Source organism: Ambystoma mexicanum, chromosome 11, assembly GCF_040938575.1.
Source record: "Ambystoma mexicanum isolate Mex_15411 chromosome 11, UKY_AmexF1_1, whole genome shotgun sequence".
NCBI lineage: Eukaryota > Metazoa > Chordata > Amphibia > Caudata > Ambystomatidae > Ambystoma > Ambystoma mexicanum.
In genome coordinates, this window is record NC_090934.1 from 79,865,690 (window position 1) to 79,888,216 (window position 22,527).

The 22,527-nt window shown below is 47.2% G+C and overlaps 1 protein-coding gene across 7 annotated transcripts in view; it reads right to left on the reverse strand.

The window, feature by feature from the left end:
* The window catches only part of DLGAP3 (DLG associated protein 3), a 1,860,282-nt gene that overhangs the window by 1,684,636 nt on the left and 153,119 nt on the right, over positions 1–22,527 (reverse strand). The window lies entirely within an intron of this gene.

Sequence of the window (22,527 nt, forward strand, 5' to 3'; positions counted from 1 at the left end):
AGTGGTCGACAAGTCGACCAGAGGGAGGACTGAGAGTGGGTCCCTGGAATGCCCCCCTTCACACCTATAAGCATGACAGCCTGAAAAGCCAGAGATGCAAGATGACAGTCACTGTTCGGACAGTCCACACGAGGGCTGGCGACAAATACATATGGGAACATACATTCTCTCAGACAGCCATTTAAACCATATCCAGCTAAAATCATCATGGATAAAGGGGCCCCAACACTGATCATGGATCCAGGTACCTCGCTGGACATATTTGACTAATGACAATTATCTGACTGTGCTGACGTCATTAGAGACAAACGACATAGCAATGGTAGCCATAAAGCAAACTTGCATCCCTTCATGAAGTTATGTGGAAACACACGTGCACACACAAAGAACATGCTTACACAGTTTTGTAGATAGAGGACAGATACATATACATACTGTCAAAAGCCTTTCTTATTTTCTTTCACCAGTCAAACGCAGTTCTAGTTTTATAATGGGAAAAGTGGAATTACAAGTCCCAGAATTCAAAGAAAACAAACAGGACTGGATAAACACCTACAGATTGGAATAGGTCATGTTGGCAAGTATATAAAGTCTGGCCAATATGTGTTATCTTCCCTAATAAAAATGTGTGTTTTTTCAAAGTCACAAATGTTGATCCATTTTCTGCACTTTCATTAACAGAATTGAAGAAAGTTCTTTGGCATGTGACATGGCTGGAGAGAATTAAATATAAGGTTAAAAGACAAGCAGACAGACAGCACTGCACTCTGTGCCTGCACACAAACTGCACCCACAGCAACCAAGAAGCATATAATCCAGAACACACAAAAATAATACATATACTCAACAACAGTACACTGCACGCAGTATACCCACGCACACACAATGCACCCACAGCAACCAAGAAGCATAGAATCCAGAACACACAAACAGAATGTGTACACTCAACAACAGTACACTGCACACAGTATACACACGCACACAAAATGCACCCACAGCAACCAAGAAGCATAGAATCCAGAACACACAGAATGCATACACTCAACAACAGTATACACATGCAAAGAAAATGCACCCACAGCAACCGAGAAGCATAGAATCAAGAACACAGAAACAGAATGTGTACACTCAACACCAGTACACTGCACACAGTATACACACATGCACAAAATGCACCCACAGCAACCAAGAATCATAATCTGGAACACACATACAGAATGCATACACTTAACACCAGTACGCTGCATGCAGTAGACACACGCACACAAAATGTACCCACAGCAACCAAGAAGCATAGGATTTGGAACACACAAACATAATGCTTACAATCAACACCAGTACACTCCATGCAGTATAAACATGCACACAAAATGCACCCACAGCAACCAAGGAGCATACAACACAGAACACACAAACAGAATACGCACACTCAACACTAGAACACGGCACACAGTATACACATGCACACAAAATGCACCCAAAGCAACCACGAAGCATCCACCCACAGCAACCAAGAAGCAAAGAATCCAGAACACACAAACAGAATGCCTACACTCAACACCAGTACACTGTACACTGTATACACATGCTCACAAAATGAACCCACTGCAACCAAGAAGCATAGAATCTGGAACACATAGGGTGCGTACACTTAACACCAGTGCAGTGCACTCTATATACACATGCACACAAAATGCACCCACAGCAACCAAGAAGCATAGAATCCGGAACACAAACACAGAATCGCTACACTCAACACTAGTACACTGCACACAGTATACACATGTACACAAAATTCACCCACAGCAACCAAGAAGCAAACAATCTAGAACACACAGAATGTGTACACTCCACACCAGTACACTGCACACAGTATACACACGCACACAAAATGCACCCACAGCAACCAAGAAGCATAGAATGTGGAACACAAAAACAGAATGTGTACATTCAACACCAGTACACTGCACACTGTATACACACACCCATAAAATGAACCCACTGCAACCAAGAAGCATAGAATCTGGAACACAGAGAGAGTGTACACTCAACACCAGTGCACTGCACTCTGTATACACACGCACACAAAATGCACCCACAGCAACCAAGAAGCATAGAATCCAGAACACACAAACAGAATGCCTACACTCAACACCAGTACACTGCACACCAAGAAGCATAGAATCCGGAATGCACAAACAGAATGCACACACTCAACACCAGTACAATGTACACAGTATACACATGCTCACATATTGCACCCACAGCAACCAAGAAGCATACACCACAGAACACACAAACAGAATACGCACACTCAACACCAGAACACTGCACGCAGTATACACACACACACACACCCAAAATGCACCACAGCAACAAAGAAACATAGAATCTAGAACACACAAACAGAATGTCTACACTCAACACCAGTACACTGCACGCAGTATACACACGCACACACAATGCACACACAGCAACCAACAAGCACAGAATCCAGAGCACACACACAGCATGTGTACACTCAAACACCAGAACACTGCACATTGTATACAAATGCACACAAAATGCACCCACAGCAAACAAGAAGCATAGAATCCGAAAGCACACAGAATGTGAACACTCAACACCAGATTGCACGCAATGCAACACAGCACTAAGTACACAAACAGACTAGGCCTCATTATGAGTTTGGCGCTATTTCAATGGAAAATCTGTCCAAATACTGACAAACAGAATTACTTTTATTGTCAATTGGTCCTGCAGATTTATCGTGGGAGTACAAGCGGTGTTAGGGTGGTGTAAGCCCGCATCGGACTCCCTGGGGATTTTGACAGCATTTTCACACACCGTAAATCCGCCAGTGGTAAGTCTGTCAATTTTTTACATTAAAGTGGACAACTTACCTCCAGCTTTTTGCAGTAGGTTTATCCTCCACCTTGCCACCAAACTAATAGTATGGCAGTGCAGTCATGCAGTGATAACACAGCAGTAACAGAATTACTGCCACATTACCGCCATTTCGACCGCACCACCAGACTCGTATTGAGGCCCAGAATTCTGGAGTTCAATAGTACATCCAGAATACACAAATGTAGGGCACATATGTAAACAACAATCAAAGTACAAAGCACTTGGAAGACTCTTCCAGAAAGCTCAGCAAGCAGACAAAGCAACACAAAATGCGCACAGCAACTAGACAGCACACAGCACTCATGAACACATTTCCAAATGCGCACACAGAGCAACGAGCCCGACAGAATGAAGACTCATACCAACCAGAAAGCACGCGCCTAGCACTCATAAACACTCTTCCAAATGCGTACACAGAGCAACAAGCCCGACAGAATGAAGACTCATACCAACCAGAAAGCATGCACCTAGCACTCATAAAAACACTTCCAAATGCGCACACAGAGCAACAAGCCCGACAGAATGAAGACTCATACCAACCAGGAAGCATGCACCTAGCACTCTTAAACACACTTCCAAATGCGCACACAGAGCAACGAGCCCGACAGAATGAAGACTCATACCAACCAGAAAGCATGCACCTAGCACTCATAAAAACACTTCCAAATGCGCACACAGAGCAACAAGCCCGACAGAATGAAGACTCATACCAACCAGAAAGCATGCACCTAGCACTCATAAAAACACTTCCAAATGCGCACACAGAGCAACAAGTTCGACAGAATGAAGACTCATACCAACCAGAAAGCATGCACCTAGCACTCATAAACACTCTTCCAAATGGGAACACAATGCGAACAGCACAACAAAATGTACAGAGACGCAGAGTAACATGTGCGTTCAGTAACTAGCGCCTAGATACCTCAGGGTTTTGTGCGCTTTATAAATGCAAAATAAATAAATAACAATGAAGAAATAACCTGCAAGTATGCACAAATCCCTTACTTCCAGAATTCACGTAGAGCAGACAAGAAGAATACACACAGCATTCAGAAAAAACACCACATCCACAACATGCACCGTTTATGCAGGAATAGCAAACTGAATGTTATCTCAGGCACACATGCACACACACAGTGGGCCTCATTCCGAGGATGGAGATAGTCATGGCACTATTTGCGCCATGACTGCCTCCCATACCGGTACCGACTCCGGTTTGGTGAAAGGGGGACTTACCGGTCCAGTCTGACCTTGGCAGGACCGGTACATCCCCATTCCCCATTCCCATTTGAGCCCCCGTAGGGCCCAATGGGAATGGGGAAGTAGCTAATAACGGTACCGCATATTGTGGTACCGTTATTAGCTCTAAACTTGCTTAACGGGTCCCGTCCTTAACACCTGGTCATACCAGGCGTTAAGGAAGGGACCCGTTAAGAGAACTTGTAGTAGGGCGCAAAGGGATTACCGGCACCGGTGTCCTTACCGGTGCCCGGTATCCCTTTGCGCCCAACTCGGAATGAGGCCCAGTGACACATGCCCACATATATATACGATAGACCCAATGAGGCTTGCACACACTATGTAGTACGTACACGAAGATCACACGCCAAACACTCCTACTATGCTCAAGGGTACATTTCGTAAGAAACAAATTCACAAAATACATACACAAGACCCACCATGGACATTTGACCCCAGGCTTGGGGATTCACACATTCAATTCACTTTAGGAGGGTCACAGTCGCATAGACCTTTTTTCAAAATACATAAGAAGACACTGGTATACAAATACGGACGAAAATGGCGACATTTATTTAATATTTTATTCATCCATCAATTCTGGATGATTGACAGAGATCCCCTCATGTCATTGGTGGACAGTGTCCACGACCCAAAAGCACTGCCCAGGCCCTGGAAAACGTGTAGGTCTAACCGGGAGAGGCATTGGTCAGGCAGGAGATCCAGAAAACTAAAGAATATATGGTGGGTGTTCCCCGAACCCTGGGACCCCCACCTCGCTATTACTGGTGGGCAGCCCGAGGAACAAGCCCACTGTCCCAGCCTGGTGGCCTGCAGGAAGACAGACCACAGCCTCACCCCACAGGCAGGGGAAAACCAAATCAGGATTACAAATCACCTACATGATGGCACTATGATGTAACCAGAATGATCTGGGTCCCTGGCAATGCTGGCATAGGGAGAGGAGCCTAATGGCTGCCCTAGTCGCCCACAAGGCCTCAAACACTGGTATGAGCCGCATTGCTCATCAATGGGCAGGCAGGATAGCCACCTGACAGGTGGAGCCCTGCTGCCCGGTGAACGACCGACGAGTACCACCAAAATCTGGCCATGCACCGCAACGCAGGCTGACTACTTACTGCCGAAGCCTAGTAAGACAACGTACTCAAATGACCCTAGGCTTAACACAGAGGCCAATCAGTCACCTGTATGGTCGACCAGTGCACAGCCAAGCTAGTTCTGCACTGCTCAGAGAGGAGCGATACGCCCCAAATCAAGAAGGCCCTTTTTCTGATGCAGTCCAGACAATAGGACCCCTTTCTCATAGGCCACCTATTGAGGTAAAAGTTTATGCCATAGCCTCGAATTTAGAAGCAGCCAGGGTGCCCCGCTCGAGAAATGAGGAACACGTGTGTTGCACACTAGCCTGTAACTCGTAGGGCAGAGCTGGTCAGATGAAGCCACTTCTATGGAACAAGGAAGGGTGTTGGGCAAAATGACGCTCGTATATCAGAACCCCTCTGCACCAGCCATTAGATGGTCGCAACGTGAAGTTACGAGCTTCATAAAGGGACCATGTGCAGGTAAGCACCCATGAAGGCAGACAGCAAATGGAATCGAACAAGGTCAGCAAGATTGAATACCTACTTTAAAAAAGCGAAGCTCAGAAAAACGGAACTTGTAACATGCCCCTTGATGCCAGCATTCCCTTGGCATTCCCGAATTACTGCCCGCAAGTTCCCCCAACAGCAACATGCTACCGCGTGCCCATTTGCAGCGGACCCCCTCAAGGAGTTGCGTTGAACCTCTTACTCCATCTTCCAAAGTCAAACCGAAATTAAGCCGTGTAAACTGACCAAGAAATACTTACAGCTTCTGGGTAGATACATTGTTTCATGATCCATGGCGGGAGACTGAAGACCCACCTAGGGCCCCCCCACCCTCCCCACTATTCAGATCCTCCTTCAAATGCACCCAACCTGTGGAACACGGTTCTTAATGAGGGCAATTAATCAGAAATGTCTACCAAAGCCATGACTGGTCAAAAACAACCACCAGTCAGAGAAAGGATAACCACCGGTCAGAGAAAGGGTACTAGCACGCTAACCACCAGTCCAAGAAAGGATACTAACACACTAACCACCCATCAGAGAAAGGGTACTAGCACACTAACCACCAGTCAGAGAAAGGGTACTAGCACTGTCATGTACCGGCGTGTAAGCAGTGTCAAGAAACGGATGCATAGCCCTTTAAGAACACTACAACCAGGGGCTTGGAAGTTGGCATGGCAACGCTGGCGTCCTCTCAGCGTTTCCCACGGTCGACGCTGGAAACCGCGGAACGCTGTCAGGTGACCTCACCTTTATATTCTCCGCCTACACTCCAGATCGGTGCTTCTGATTGCGAATTGGTGGCGCCTCGTATCTTGTACCTTGTATCCAGTTTCCCTTATTCTTCCCGGTTCCGTCCCTCTCCCTTCCCCTTCCCTCCTGCTTTTCTGATTTCCTCGTTGCCTCGACCCGGACCGTTTACCTGGCTTCGGATTTTGGACTGCCTTGTTCTTGTTTGCTGCCTGCATCATTCTACGACCTCGGACCGCTCACGGATTTCCTAGATTTCGCCCATTGGTTTTGGTTGCTCTTCGGTTGTCTTCTGGATCATCAATCATTCGGACTGCATCTGGGTGTTTTGTGGAACTTTGGAATTTTGGAACTTTTTCTTGAACTTTGGATTGTTGACCTTGGAACTCTTGAACTTTTGGATTGTGGAACTTGGGTCTTATGAACTTCCAACCTGGGGCTTCCTGGTGACGCACACTAACGAGTGTGTATTAGGCGTCCTCGTGCCGGCGGGATAGGTGGATGCACTTTGCTGGAATTCGGCATTGTGGACTTCAGAGTTTTTCCCTTCCTGATTCCATCTGGTTTTCTCCGGAATACGGTAAGCCTAGGGGTTGTTATTTAATTGGGATCAACGTATTGCATTCTTTCTGTTGTTTCGGGTTTGGTCAGAAGGGCGGTGGTTATATTATCTGTATTGTGTTAATTTCTCACTTACAGATCTAACGCCTGTCCTCGGCTACTCGTACCACCTTGACTTCTGCATTACAACTTTGCGTCATCCACATTACCACTCTTGCGTCATCTGGGCTTTCATCAGGTATCCGTTCTTTCCCCTGATTGATCGCTCTGGCTGTCCATTTCTGGGGCCAGAGGGTTCCATCGGGTGGAAGAACTCTTCGGCTACACGACGTGGGCAACTGGATTCTGACATAATCAGAAGCCTTTCAATATGGATACCAATGAGACGCTGTCCACTATTTTACAATTAGTGGCCGAATTACGTAATGATATGACTGCGGCTCATTCAGCCACGCAGCGACGCATTGATGAGTTGCAAGCAGGGTTCCAACCCCTTGGGGCAGATGCCCCACCTCTGGCCAGTGTCTCTGGGGGAGGTGCTGGTCCATCCCAACAGGGTGCTGGACCAGTTTATATGACTACCCAGTTCCCTTTGGCTCCACCGGAACGCTTCAGTGGAGACCCCAAGACATTTAGGACCTTTTTGAATCAATGTAGACTACACTTCCTGTGTCGTCCTGCCTCTTTTCCGGATTCCACTACTAAGGCAGCGTTTCTGTTATCTCACTTAGGGGGTACCGCGGCGGCCTGGGCTAATCCGTTGTTGGAAGAGGGCAGTCATCTTCTTTACAATTGTGACGCCCTAATTGAGGCTATGAGTCGTGTGTTCGACACGCGTTATGCCACACAAGCTACGGATTTAGAACTGCTTGGTCTCCAACAAGGCAGTACACCTCTCCTGTCCTATCTAGCCAAGTTCAATCAGCTGGTGGCGGAAACAAATTGGCCCGAAGAGAAGAAGGCCTCTCTCTTCTATAAAGGGCTATCCGACTCCCTAAAGGACACACTGGCTACCGTTCCGGTGATACCTACTGCTTTTTCGGAACTATTGGATTTGGTTCTCCAGATCGATTCCCGACAAGCAGCACGGAGGGGTGAAAAGAGAACGGTTCCTCCTGTCGCTATCTCCGTTCCTTTACCTACCGCCGGATCCACGGAACCCATGCAGATTGGGGCACTTAGAACTCCTCTCTCGGCTGAAGTTAGGGAACACCGAAGAAAGAATGGATTATGTTTCTATTGCGGAGGTTCAGACCATTTGCTCCGAGAATGTACCAAAAAACCCGCTAAGAAACAGGGAAACGCCAAAACCCGGTGACTGAAGGGGTCCAGATGCCGGGTGTTTCTTCGATAGACCCTACTATATATAGTCCTTATTGTCTATCTGTTTCCCTGTCGTTTCCCGGTTCTGAGAAATGGGCCGTGTTGATGGTCCTGGACTCAGGCGCCACAGGGAATTATGTGGATACCACTTATGCTCAGGAGTTGGGTCTGCCAATTATGCCTAAATCATGTCCTGAAATGGTAAATTCAGTAGATGGCTCTTCCTTGGTCTCTGGGTTAGTCACGAAGCGAACTACTGACCTCACCATGATCACTGACTGCGGTCATCAAGAGAGCATCTACTTTGATCTCATTGCGGCACCACAGTTTAAATTCATTCTTGGCTTACCTTGGTTAAGATTGCATAACCCTTCTGTGGATTGGCATTCTGGGGAGGTATGTTTTCTGTCAGATTACTGTGAAAGGAGATGCCTCACTATCAGTTCAGAGATCACCAATCCAAGTCATGCTCTTGCTGAAACTACCCGTACTGTGGGGGCAGTACTTAACACTGTCCTTCCTATGGTGTACAGGAAATATCAGGACGTATTCGACGCACGTGGGGCAGAGATACTTCCACCCCACAGGCCCTATGACTGCCCTATCGAACTGATTCCTGGAGCCAAAATACCGTCTGGGCGCATATATTCCCTGACCCCTAAAGAGGACGTGATTTTGAAGGAATATATAGACAAATCCTTGAGTACTGGCTTTATTCATCCTTCTCGCTCACCTGCTGCCTCACCCATGTTCTTTGTCCCTAAGAAGGAAGGGGACCTGCGTCCTTGCATCGATTACCGTGCTTTAAATGCCATCACGATCAGAAATCAGTATCCCATTCCTCTGATTTCAGTCTTATTGGACCAATTGGGTGCAGCTAAGGTGTTCACGAAGTTGGATTTGAGGGGAGCCTATAATCTCGTCCGGATACGCGAAGGCGACGAGTGGAAGACGGCCTTCAAAACCAAATATGGCCTCTTTGAATACTGCGTTATGCCCTTTGGCCTATGTAACGCTCCGGCGACCTTCCAATACTTCATCAACGACGTATTTCATGACATGCTAGACCAGTACGTAGTCGTTTACCTAGATGACATCTTGGTCTACTCTCCTTCGGTGGACACTCACGTCATCCATGTCTCCAACGTTTTGCAACGTCTAAGAGAGTACCACTTGTATGCTAAGTTGGACAAGTGCAGGTTTCATGAAACCGAGGTAGAATTCCTAGGCTATGATATCACTAGCCGGGGAGTGCAAATGAGCCAGTCTAAGATCACCGCGATACTGGAGTGGCCTCGTCCTGATACCTTGAAGGCTCTGCAATCCTTCCTAGGTTTTGCAAATTTCTATCGGCGGTTTATCCAAGACTTTTCTGCCATTGCCTCTCCACTTACTAAATTAACCAGCACTAAAAGTTTGTTTGAATGGAACGAGGAAGCTCAACAAGCTTTTGAGACCTTAAAATCTGCTTTTACTACGGCTCCCGTCCTTAAACATCCGGATCCCTCTTTGCCTTTCATTGTAGAAACAGATGCTTCAGATGTAGCACTGGGAGCTATCCTGTCCCAACTTTGCCCCGAGTCCGCTGGTTTACATCCTGTTGCGTATCATTCCAGAAAACTCACCTCTTACGAGAGGAATTATACGATCACAGAACGGGAATTGTTGGCGGTAAGAGACGCCTTTATGGTATGGAGACATCATCTTTTGGGGTCTTCCGAACCAGTTCAAGTATTTACGGATCATCGGAATCTCTTGGCATTGCAATCAGTGAAGTGTACCACGGCACGTCATGCCAGGTGGCATGAATTTTTCGCCATGTTCAACTTCACCATTACCTATCGCCCTGGTTCTCTGAATTCGAAGGCTGATGCTCTTTCCCGCATCCATGGAGTACCTGAACCGTCCGAGCTTAAAGGAGCTCTTCTATTACACAATCAAGTGGTGTGTGGGTGTACCTTGCGCCCCTCTCTGAAAACAAGGATACAAGAATGGTTGAGAACTACTCCCTCCGAGATTGCTAGACTGGGGTTGGAGGTCATCAATTCCTTGCCTTATATGAAGGGTAAAATATATGTGCCTGACTCCGACACAAGACACACCGCCATACAATGGTGTCACGACTCAGCAGTAGCGGCACATCCAGGTTCTGGGAAAACTATTGACCTTTTGAGAAGGTGGTGCTGGTGGCCCTCCATGTCTCACGATGTTAGGGAATACATCGTTTCTTGCGCCATTTGTGCACAGTGCAAACATCAACCGGGCAAACCGGTGGGCCTGCTTCAACCCATGCCTATTCCAGACAAGCCTTGGGTTATGGTCTCCATGGATTTCGTTGTAGAGCTTCCGATAGTCGACGGCTACGACACTATATGGGTGGTCGTGGACTATTTCACTAAATCAGCCTTATTTGTACCCTGCCAGGGGGTCCCTTCTGCTCCAGTTTTGGCTGAACTGTTCTTGAAGAACGTCTACCGAAGATTCGGTCTGCCTTTCATTCTTGTTACTGACCGGGGACCGCAGTTCACTTCTCGTTTTTGGAGAGCCGTGACTTCAACCTTGGGTATAGACGGCAGGTACTCTAGTGCATACCATCCACAAACCGATGGGCAAACAGAGAGGCTTAACGCCACCATGGAACAGTATCTACGCTGTCTTACCCACCAACGCCAAGATACGTGGGTTTCTGTTCTACCTCTGGCCGAGTTCGCCTATAATAACTCTATGCATACGGCGACAGGTGTATCTCCGTTCTTTGCACTATATGGCCAGCACCCCCGTTCTTTACCCAGTATTGCTGATTGGCCATTACACAACCCGGCGGCCTCTGGTTGTCTTAGGAACCTATCAGATACCCACGCTATAGTTAAGAATCAACTATTACAGGCCCAGTCACGTACTAAGTCATCGGCAGATGCACATCGCTCACCGGCTCCTAACTACCGACCGGGGATGAAGGTTTGGCTATCCACAAAAAATCTACGCCTGCCTGGTCGAAGATCCCTGTTGCCTCGATTCGTGGGTCCCTACAGCATTCTGCAGGTTATCAACCCTGCGGCCCTCCGATTGGCTCTTCCTGCTAAATGGAAGGTACACCCGGTATTCCATGTCTCTCTAGTGAAACCATGCCACCCATCTACCAGACTTCCTGCTCATCCACCCCCGATTAGGGTGCGTGGTTTTGATGAATATGAGGTGGGTGCGATCTTGGATACCAAAGTCCGTAGGGGCAAACGTCTCTTTCTGGTCGATTGGAAGGGCTATGGTCCTGAAGACCGTACGTGGGAACCTGTGGGAAACATCCATGCTCCGGCCCTTTTGTCTCGTTTCTGGTCTGCTCGGGGGGTGACACCCCCTTTGAGGGAGGAAACTGTCATGTACCGGCGTGTAAGCAGTGTCAAGAAACGGATGCATAGCCCTTTAAGAACACTACAACCAGGGGCTTGGAAGTTGGCATGGCAACGCTGGCGTCCTCTCAGCGTTTCCCACGGTCGACGCTGGAAACCGCGGAACGCTGTCAGGTGACCTCACCTTTATATTCTCCGCCTACACTCCAGATCGGTGCTTCTGATTGCGAATTGGTGGCGCCTCGTATCTTGTACCTTGTATCCAGTTTCCCTTATTCTTCCCGGTTCCGTCCCTCTCCCTTCCCCTTCCCTCCTGCTTTTCTGATTTCCTCGTTGCCTCGACCCGGACCGTTTACCTGGCTTCGGATTTTGGACTGCCTTGTTCTTGTTTGCTGCCTGCATCATTCTACGACCTCGGACCGCTCACGGATTTCCTAGATTTCGCCCATTGGTTTTGGTTGCTCTTCGGTTGTCTTCTGGATCATCAATCATTCGGACTGCATCTGGGTGTTTTGTGGAACTTTGGAATTTTGGAACTTTTTCTTGAACTTTGGATTGTTGACCTTGGAACTCTTGAACTTTTGGATTGTGGAACTTGGGTCTTATGAACTTCCAACCTGGGGCTTCCTGGTGACGCACACTAACGAGTGTGTATTAGGCGTCCTCGTGCCGGCGGGATAGGTGGATGCACTTTGCTGGAATTCGGCATTGTGGACTTCGGAGTTTTTCCCTTCCTGATTCCATCTGGTTTTCTCCGGAATACGGTAAGCCTAGGGGTTGTTATTTAATTGGGATCAACGTATTGCATTCTTTCTGTTGTTTCGGGTTTGGTCAGAAGGGCGGTGGTTATATTATCTGTATTGTGTTAATTTCTCACTTACAGATCTAACGCCTGTCCTCGGCTACTCGTACCACCTTGACTTCTGCATTACAACTTTGCGTCATCCACATTACCACTCTTGCGTCATCTGGGCTTTCATCAGGTATCCGTTCTTTCCCCTGATTGATCGCTCTGGCTGTCCATTTCTGGGGCCAGAGGGTTCCATCGGGTGGAAGAACTCTTCGGCTACACGACGTGGGCAACTGGATTCTGACAAGCACACTAACCACCAGTCAGAGAAAGGACACACTAACCACCAGTCAGAGAAAGGATACTAGCACACTAACCACCAGTCCGAGAAAGGGAACTAGCACACAAACCACCAATCAGAGAAAGGGTACTAGCACACTAACCACCAATCAGAGAAAGGGTACTAGCACACTAACCACCAGTCAGAGAAAGGGTACTAGCACACTGACCACCAGTCAGAGAAAGGGTACTAGCACACTAACCACCAGTCCGAGAAGGGTACTAGCACACAAACCACCAATCAGAGAAAGGGTACTAGCACACTAACCGCCAGTCAGACAAAGGGTACTAGCACACTAACCACCAGTCAGAGAAAGGGTACTAGCACACTAACCACCAGTCAGAGAAACGGTACTAGCACACTAACCACCAGTCAGAGAAAGGATACACTAACCACCAGTCAGAGAAAGGATACTAGCACACTAACCACCAGTCCGAAAAAGGGTACTAGCACACAAACCACCAATCAGAGAAAGGGTACTAGCACACTAACCGCCAGTCAGACAAAGGGTACTAGCACACTAACCACCAGTCAGAGAAAGGGTACTAGCACACTAACCACCCGTCAGAGAAAGGGTACTAGCACACTAACCACCAGTCAGAGAAAGGGCACTAGCACACTAACCACCAGTTTGAGAAAGGATACTGGCACACTAACCACCAGTCCAAGAAAGGATACTAGCACACTATCCACCAGTCAGAGAAAGGGCACTAGCACACTAACCACCAGTCTGAGAAAGGATACTAGTACACTAACCACCAGTCCAAGAAAGGATACTAGCACACTATCCACCAGTCAGCGAAAGGGTACTAGCACACTAACCACAAGTCCGAGAAAGGATACTAGCACTCTAACCACCAGTCAAAGAAAGGATACTAGCACACTAACCACCAGTCCAAGAAAGGATACTAGCACACTATCCACCAGTCAACGAAAGGGTACTAGCACACTAACCACCAGTCCGAGAAAGGATACTAGCACACTAACCACCAGTCAGAGAAAGGGTACTAGCACACTAGCCACCAGTTTAAGAAAGGATACTAGCACACTAACCACCAGTCCAAGAAAGGATACTAGCACACTATCCACCAGTCAGCGAAAGGGTACTAGCTGACTAACCAACAGTCAGAGAAAGGGTACTAGCACACTAACCACCAGTCAGAGAAAGGATACTAGCACACTAACCACCAGTCAGAGAAAGGGTACTGGCACACTAACCACCCGTCAGAGAAAGGGTACTAGCACACTAACCACCAGTCCGAGAAAGGATACTAGCACACTAACCACCAGTCAGAGAAAGGATACTAGCACACTAACCACCAGTTAGAGAAAGGGTACTAGCACACTAACCACCAGTCCAAGAAAGGATACTAGCACACTATCCACCAGTCAGCAAAAGGATACTAGCACACTAACCACCAGTCAGAGAAAGGGTACTAGCACACTAACCACCAGTCAGAGAAAGGATACTACCACACTAACCACGAGTCAGAGAAAGGGTACTAGCACACTAACCACCAGTCCGAGAAAGGATACTAGCACACTAACCACCAGTCCGAGAAAGGTTACTAGCACTCTAACCACCAGTCACAGAAAGTATACTAGCACACTAACCACCAGTCCAAGAAAGGATACTAGCACACTATCCACCAGTCAGCTAAAGGGTACTGGCACACTAATCACCAGTCGGATAAAGGATACTAGCACACTAACCACCAGTCAGAGAAATGGTACTAGCACACTAACCACCAGTTTAAGAAAGGATACTAGCACACTAACCACCAGTCCAAGAAAGGAGACTAGCACACTATCCACCAGTCAGCGAAAGGGTACTAGCTGACTAACCAACAGTCAGAGAAAGGGTACTAGCACACTAACCACCAGTCAGAGAAAGGATACTAGCACACTAACCACCAGTCAGAGAAAGGGTACTGGCACACTAACCACCCGTCAGAGAAAGGGTACTAGCACAATAACCACCAGTCCAAGAAAGGATACTAGCACACTAACCACCAGTCAGAGAAAGGGTACTAGTACACTAACCACCAGTCCAAGAAAGGATACTAGCACACTATACACCAGTCAGTGAAAGGATACTAGCACACTAACCACCAGTCAGAGAAAGGGTACTAGCACACTAACCACCAGTCCGAGAAAGGATACTACCACACTAACCACCAGTCAGAGAAAGGGTACTAGCACACTAACCACCAGTCCGAGAAAGGATACTAGCTCACTAACCACCAGTCAGAGAAAGGATACTAGCACACTAACCACGAGTCAGAGAAAGGGTACTAGCACACTAACCACCAGTTTAAGAAAGGATACTAGCACACTAACCACCAGTCCAAGAAAGGATACTAGCACACTATCCACCAGTCAGCGAAAGGATACTAGCACACTATCCACCAGTCAGCTAAAGGGTACTAGCACACTAATCACCAGTCCGATAAAGGATACTAGAACACTAACCACCAGTCAGAGAAATGGTACTAGCAGACTAACCACCAGTTTAAGAAAGGATACTAGCACACTAACCACCAGTCCAAGAAAGGAAACTAGCACAATATCCACCAGTCCAAGAAAGGATACTAGCACACTAACCACCAGTCAGAGAAAGGGTACTAGCACTCTAACCACCAGTCAAAGACAGGATACTAGCACACTAACCACCAGTCCAAGAAAGGATAATAGCACACTAACCACCAGTCAGAGAAAGGGTACTAGCACTCTAACCACCAGTCAAAGAAAGGATACTAGCACACTAACCACCAGTCTAAGAAAGGACACTAGCACACTATCCACCAGTCAGCGAAAGGGTACCAGCACACTAACCACCAGTCCGAGAAAGGATACTAGCACACTAACCACCAGTCAGAGAAAGGGTACTAGCACACTAACCACCAGTTTAAGAAAGGATACTAGCACACTAACCACCAGTCCAAGAAAGGATACTAGCACACTATCCACCAGTCAGCGAAAGGGTACTAGCACACTAAACACCAGTCCAAGAAAGGATACTAGCACACTATCCACCAGTCAGCGAAAGGGTACTAGCACACTAACCACCAGTCATAGAAAGGATACTAGCACACTAACCACCAGTCAGAGAAAGGGCACTAGCACACTAACCACCAGTCAGAGAAAGGGCACTAGCACACTAACCACCAGTACCAGAAATGATAATGGCACACTAACCACCAGGGTGAGAAAGGTTACTAGCACACTAATGACCAGACCGAGAAAGGGTACTAGCACACCAACCACCAGTCAGAGAAAGTGCACTAGCACACTAACCACCAGTCAGAGAAAGGATACTAGCACACTAACCACCAGTCAGAGAAAGGGTACTAGCACATTAACCAACAGTCAGAGAAAGGGTACTAGCACCCTGACCACCTTTCAGAGAAAGGGTAATAGCACACTAACCACCAGTCCGAGAAAGGTAACAGCACACTAACCACCAGTCCGAGAAAGGATACTAGCACACCAACCACCTGTCAGTGAAAGGGTAATAGCACACTAACAACAAGTCCGAGAAACGGTACTAACACACTAACCACCAGTCAGAGAAAGGATACTAACACACTAACCACCAGTCTGAAAACGGGTACTTACACGCTAACCACCAGTCAGGGAAAGGATACTAGCAAACTAACCACCAGTCAGTGAAAGGGTACTAGCAAACTAACCACTAGTCAAAGAAAGGATACTAGCACACTAACCACCAGTCAGAGAAAGGGCACTAGCACATTAACCAACAGTCAGAGAAAGGGTACTAGCACCCTGACCACCTTTCAGAGAAAGGGTAATAGCACACTAACCACCAGTCCGAGAAAGGTAACAGCACACTAACCACCAGTCCGAGAAAGGATACTAGCACACCAACCACCTGTCAGTGAAAGGGTAATAGCACACTAACAACAAGTCCGAGAAAGGGTACTAACACACTAACCACCAGTCAGAGAAAGGATACTAACACACTAACCACCAGTCTGAAAATGGGTACTTACACGCTAACCACCAGTCAGGGAAATGATACTAGCAAACTAACCACCAGTCAGTGAAAGGGTACTAGCAAACTAACCACTAGTCAAAGAAAGGATACTAGCACACTAACCACCAGTCAGAGAAAGGGCACTAGCACACTAAACACCAGTCAGAGAAAGGATACAAGCACACTAACCACCCGTCAGAGAAAGGGTACTAGCACACTTACCACCAGTCAGAGAAAGGGTACTAGCACACTAACCACCAGTCAGAGAAAGGGTACTAGCACACTAACCATCAGTCAGAGAAAGGATACTAGCACGCTAACCACCAGTTAGAGAAAGGGTACTAGCACCCTAACCACCAGTCAGAGAAAGGATACTAGCACACTAACCACCAGTCAGAGAAAGGGTACTAGCACACTAACCACCAGTCAGAGAAAAGATAATGGCACACTAACCACCAGTCAGAGAAAGGGTACTGGCACACTAACCACCAGTCAGAGAAAGGGTACTAGCACACTAACCACCAGACAGAGAAAGAATACTAGCACACTAACCACCAATCCATTAAAGGATACTAGCACACTAACCCCCAGTCAGAGAAAGGGTACTAGCACACTAACCACCAGTCAGACAAAGGATACTAGCACACTAACCACCAGTCAGAGAAAGGGTACTAGCACACTGACCACCAGTCAGAGAAAGGGTACTAGCACACTAACGACCAGTCAGAGAAAGGATACTGCACACTAAGCACCAGTCAGAGAAAGGATACTAGCACACTAACGACCAGTCAGAGAAAGGGCACTAATACACTAACCACCAGTCATATAAAGGATACTAGCACACTAACCACCAGTCAGAGATAGGGCAATAGCACACTAACCACCAGTCAGAGAAAGGGTACTAGCACACTAAGCACCAGTCATAGAAAGGATACCAGCACACTAACCACCAGTCAGAGAAAGGGCACTAGCACACTAACCACCAGTCAGAGAAAGGGTACTAGCACACTAACCACTGGTCAGAGAAAGGATACTAGCACACTAACCACCAGTCAGAGAAAGGATACTAGTACACTAACCACCAGTCAGAGAAAGGGTACTAGCACACTAACCATCAGTCAGAGAAAGGAAACTAGCACACTAACCACCAGTCAGAGGAAGGGTACCAGCACACTAACCACCAGTCAGAGAAAGGGTACTAGCACACTTATCACCAGTCAGAGAAAGCGTACTAGCACACTAACCACCAGTCAGAGAAAGGGTACTAGCACACTAACCATCAGTCAGAGAAAGGATACTAGCACACTAACCACCAGTCAGAGAAAGGGTACTAGCACACTAACCACCAGTCAGAGAAGGGGTATATGCACACTAACCATCAGTCAGAGAAAGGATACTAGCACACTAACCACCAGTCAGAGAAAGGGTACTAGCGCCCTAACCATCAGTCAGAGAAAGGATACTAGCACACTAACCACCAGTCAGAGAAAGGGTACTAGCACACTATCCATCAGTCAGAGAAAGGATACTAGCACACTAACCACCAGTCAGAGAAAGGGTACTAGCACACTAACCATCAGTCAGAGAAAGGATACTAGCACACTAACCACCAGTCAGAGAAAGGGTACTAGCAAACTAACCACCAGTCAGAGAAAGGATACTAGCAAACTAACCACCAGTGAGAGAAAGGGTACTAGCACACTAACCATCAGTCAGAGAAAGGATACTAGCACACTAACCACCAGTCAGAGAAAGGGTACTAGCACACTAACCATCAGTCAGAGAAAGGGTACTAGCACACTAACCACCAGTCAGAGAAAGGGTACTAGCACACTAACCATCAGTCAGAGAAAGGGTACTAGCACACTAACCACCAGTCAGAGAAAGGGTACTAGCACACTGACCACCAGTCAGACAAAGGATACTGCACACTAACCACCAATCCATTAAAGGATACTAGCACACTAACCCCCAGTCAGAGAAAGGGTACTAGCACACTAACCACCAGTCAGACAAAGGATACTAGCACACTAACCACCAGTCAGAGAAAGGGTACTAGCACACTGACCACCAGTCAGAGAAAGGGTACTAGCACACTAACCACCAGTCAGAGAAAGGGTACTAGCACACTAAGCACCAGTCATAGAAAGGATACCAGCACACTAACCACCAGTCGGAGAAAGGGCACTAGCACACTAACCACCAGTCAGAGAAAGGGTACTAGCACACTAACCACTGGTCAGAGAAAGGATACTAGCACACTTACCACCAGTCAGAGAATGGATACTAGTACACTAACCACCAGTCAGAGAAAGGGTACTAGCACACTAACCATCAGTCAGAGAAGGGATACTAGCACACTAACCACCAGTCAGAGGAAGGGTACCAGCACACTAACCACCAGTCAGAGAAAGGGTACTAGCACACTTATCACCAGTCAGAGGAAGCGTACTAGCACACTAACCACCAGTCAGAGAAAGGGTACTAGCACACTAACCATCAGTCAGAGAAAGGATACTAGCACACTAACCACCAATCAGAGAAAGGGTACTAGCACACTAACCACCAGTCAGAGAAAGGGTATATGCACACTAACCATCAGTCAGAGAAAGGATACTAGCACACTAACCACCAGTCAGAGAAAGGGTACTAGCACCCTAACCACCAGTCAGAGAAAGGATACTAGCACACTAACCACCAGTCAGAGAAAGGGTACTAGCACACTAAGCACCAGTCAGAGAAGGGGTACTAGCACACTAACCACCAGTCAGAGAAAGGATACTAGCACACTAAACACCTGTCAGTGAAAGGGAAATAGCACACTAACCATCAGTCAGAGAAAGGATACTAGCACACTAACCACCAGTCAGAGAAAGGCTACTAGCACACTAAGCACCAGTCAGAGAAAGGGTATAAGCAAACTAAGCACCAGTCAGAGAAAGGATACTAGCACACTAACCACCAGTCAGAGAAAGGGTACTAGCACCCTAACCACTAGTCAGAGAAAGGATACTAGCACACTAACCACCAGTCAGAGAAAGGGTACTAGCACACTAACCATCAGTCAGAGAAAGGATACTAGCACACTAACCACCAGTCAGTGAAAGGGTACTAGCACACTAACCACCAGTCCGAGAAAGGTAACAGCACACTAACCACCAGTCCGAGAAAGGACACTAGCACATTAACCAACAGTCAGAGAAAGGGTACTAGCACCCTGACCACCTTTCAGAGAAAGGGTAATAGCACACTAACCACCAGTCCGAGAAAGGTAACAGCACACTAACCACCAGTCCGAGAAAGGATACTAGCACACCAACCACCTGTCAGTGAAAGGGTAATAGCACACTAACAACAAGTCCGAGAAAGGGTACTAACACACTAACCACCAGTCAGAGAAAGGATACTAACACACTAACCACCAGTCTGAAAACGGGTACTTACACGCTAACCACCAGTCAGGGAAAGGATACTAGCAAACTAACCACCAGTCAGTGAAAGGATACTAGCAAACTAACCACTAGTCAAAGAAAGGATACTAGCACACTAACCACCAGTCAGAGAAAGGGCACTAGCACACTAAACACCAGTCAGAGAAAGGGTACTAGCACACTTATCACCAGTCAGAGAAAGCGTACTAGCACACTAACCACCAGTCAGAGAAAGGGTACTAGCACACTAACCATCAGTCAGAGAAAGGATACTAGCACACTAACCACCAGTCAGAGGAAGGGTACCAGCACACTAACCACCAGTCAGAGAAAGGGTACTAGCACACTTATCACCAGTCAGAGAAAGCGTACTAGCACACTAACCACCAGTCAGAGAAAGGGTACTAGCACACTAACCATCAGTCAGAGAAAGGATACTAGCACACTAACCACCAATCAGAGAAAGGGTACTAGCACACTAACCACCAGTCAGAGAAAGGGTATATGCACACTAACCATCAGTCAGAGAAAGGATACTAGCACACTAACCACCAGTCAGAGAAAGGGCACTAGCACCCTAACCACCAGTCAGAGAAAGGATACTAGCACACTAACCACCAGTCAGAGAAAGGGTACTAGCACACTAACCACCAGTCCGAGAAAGGTAACAGCACACTAACCACCAGTCCGAGAAAGGACACTAGCACATTAACCAACAGTCAGAGAAAGGGTACTAGCACCCTGACCACCTTTCAGAGAAAGGGTAATAGCACACTAACCACCAGTCCGAGAAAGGTAACAGCACACTAACCACCAGTCCGAGAAAGGATACTAGCACACCAACCACCTGTCAGTGAAAGGGTAATAGCACACTAACAACAAGTCCGAGAAAGGGTACTAACACACTAACCACCAGTCAGAGAAAGGATATTAACACACTAACCACCAGTCTGAAAACGGGTACTTACACGCTAACCACCAGTCAGGGAAAGGATACTAGCAAACTAACCACCAGTCAGTGAAAGGATACTAGCAAACTAACCACTAGTCAAAGAAAGGATACTAGCACACTAACCACCAGTCAGAGAAAGGGCACTAGCACACTAAACACCAGTCAGAGAAAGGGTACTAGCACACTTATCACCAGTCAGAGAAAGCGTACTAGCACACTAACCACCAGTCAGAGAAAGGGTACTAGCACACTAACCATCAGTCAGAGAAAGTATACTAGCACACTAACCACCAGTCAGAGGAAGGGTACCAGCACACTAACCACCAGTCAGAGAAAGGGTACTAGCACACTTATCACCAGTCAGAGAAAGCGTACTAGCACACTAACCACCAGTCAGAGAAAGGGTACTAGCACACTAACCATCAGTCAGAGAAAGGATACTAGCACACTAACCACCAATCAGAGAAAGGGTACTAGCACACTAACCACCAGTCAGAGAAAGGGTATATGCACACTAACCATCAGTCAGAGAAAGGATACTAGCACACTAACCACCAGTCAGAGAAAGGGCACTAGCACCCTAACCACCAGTCAGAGAAAGGATACTAGCACACTAACCACCAGTCAGAGAAAGGGTACTAGCACACTATCCATCAGTCAGAGAAAGGATACTAGCACACTAACCACCAGTCAGAGAAAGGGTACTAGCACACTAACCATCAGTCAGAGAAAGGATACTAGCACACTAACCACCAGTCAGAGAAAGGGTACTAGCAAACTAACCACCAGTCAGAGAAAGGATACTAGCAAACTAACCGCCAGTGAGAGAAAGGGTACTAGCACACTAACCATCAGTCAGAGAAAGGATACTAGCACACTAACCACCAGTCAGAGAAAGGGTACTAGCACACTAACCATCAGTCAGAGAAAGGGTACTAGCACACTAACCACCAGTCAGAGAAAGGGTACTAGCACACTAACCATCAGTCAGAGAAAGGATACTAGCACACTAACCACCAGTCAGAGAAAGGGTACTAGTACACTAACCACCAGTCATAGAAGGGGTACTAGCACACTAACCACCAGTCAGAGAAAGGGCACTAGCACACTAACCACTAGTACCAAAAAGGATAATGGCACACTAACCACCAGTGTGAGAAAGGGTACTAGCACACTAACCACCAGACCGAGAAAGGGTACTAGCTCACCAAACACCAGTCAGAGAAAGGGCACTAGCACACTAACCACCAGTCAGAGAAAGGATACTAGCACACTAA